Below are 1,960 nucleotides of genomic sequence, written 5' to 3'. Positions count from 1 at the left end.
TATCGCTGCCCTGCACAATGCAGCCTCAGTCAGGAACTGGGACTCCATCCTGCAAAATACTGTATGAACAAACAGCAGCAGCATAGAAGCACAGAATAACTCAGGTTGGAAGGGGCCTCAGGAGGTCATCTAGTTCATGTCTCCAAAGAATATTTAACCATGTTTTGTGGTTTGAGTTGTTTTTTTAAGGAGACAATATCGCCAGGACATAATTTTCCCACAAGGGAGCCATTTCTCATTATGCCAAGTGAGGGTTACAGACTTCAGCACAATTATACAGACTTACATCAGAGGAAGATCTGGCCAATTACACCACTTGCCAAAGTACTAACGTGTTTAACACAATGTTCCAGTGCAGCAAGTTCAAGGTAATATTTTTTTTTTTTCTTATCCAGAAGAAAAGCAAACACAAGGCCCACCAGCAGAGTGAATTTTGTCTCCTTTCTCCCTCTGGAGACCTACAACTGCACGAGGCCGATGCCGAGTGCTGCTGCACGGCTTCCTGGCGCAGGCCACCACAAACAAGCCGAAGGCAGCTGTCCTGGGGCTGAAGTTCAGTAAACAGCTGTTAACATGAATTCTGTACAAAATACGTTGATTTTTGACAGTGAAGGACGGGTTCCATCATTTTAGTGCAATTTTTTTAATCAAAACTGTTATCAAATGCTTATTGGAAGTTCAAAGAGAAAACTCATTTGTAGAAAGGAGATGACTCTTTTGACATGAGTACCCACCCAGGATTGAATTAAAGAAATTAAGTAACCTGGTCTAGTGGAAGGTGTCGCTGCCCACGGTACGGGGGTTGAAATATTTGATCTTGAAGGCCCCTTCCAACTCTAACCGTTCTGTGATTCCAAGTGAAGAAGAACGTGGCTCAGAATAGGGGAAAAGGGGCAATCTTAGTTGTTTGTTTTTTTTTTTTTTGTAACAGACAAACCCAGTCCTGCGCAGGACGCCTTGGCAGCGGCCCCTGGGGCCGAGGGAGGGCTGTCAGCCCCCACCACGTCCCGCTGCCGGCCGAGGCCGAGCTGCCGGGCCCTGAGGGCTCAGACCGCCGGCTCGGGAAGCGCCGGCCCGGCTGGCCAACGCTGGGGGCGCCTGCCGCCGTTATGCCGCTTTTTTCCCGCATGGTTGGCGAATACTGAGCAATCTCGGTATTTTGCGGGGATCCCGACGGAGCCCAATGTCACAGAATATTCGGGCAGAATAAATCAAGAGATACGAAGCTGAGGGAGCGCTGCCGCGGGAAGGCCCCGTCCCGCTCCGCGCCATGGCGGCGCCGCCCCGCGGCGCTTTTTCCCCCTCGCGGCCCAGGCGGGAGAAGTGCCGCTGTGGGGGCGAAACGACGGCCCGCTGCCGCCACGGCGGGGCTCGGGGGGCAGCCGGAGCTGCTCACAGCCCCCAGGGGAGGGAAAGAGGGAAGAAGGAGCGCGGGCGAACCAGTCTCACCGGCCGGAGGGGGAGGCGGCGCGGTGGCGGCGGCCGTCGGTATGGCGGCCTCTCACAGCAGAAGCGGCCGGGAGCCCGCCGCTTTCACCGGGGAACCTGCCTCATTCGCCGCACCCTCCTCCTCCTCCTCCTCCTTCCCGACACCCGCCGCCGCGGAGGGGTTGCTATGGGCACAGTGTAGGCCCGGGCGGCGGCGGCGGGAGGGAAAATGGCGGGCAGGGCGGGAGAGGCGGTGTCTGCCCACCGGCGGCGAGACCGAGGGGCGGCCATGGCGGCCCCGCTCTCACTCCGGGAGGGAGGACTGCGCGGCGCGTCTGGAGGTTGGGTTCATCCGTACCAGATGCAATAAAGTTTCCTGTGGGTGGCTGTTCCCTGGGTTAGCAGGGAAAGCATGGCGGCGGCGGGCGGGGGGGGACCTGCACTGCCGGGTGGTGCTTTTTGGCAGCCCTGGGCCAATGTCTTCACGGCATTCCTCAGGGAGAAGTGTCATCTCCGAGGCCACGGGTGATGT

This window comes from Vanellus vanellus, assembly GCF_965231255.1.
Source record: "Vanellus vanellus genome assembly, chromosome: 1".
NCBI lineage: Eukaryota > Metazoa > Chordata > Aves > Charadriiformes > Charadriidae > Vanellus > Vanellus vanellus.
This window is presented reverse-complemented; position numbering follows the sequence as displayed.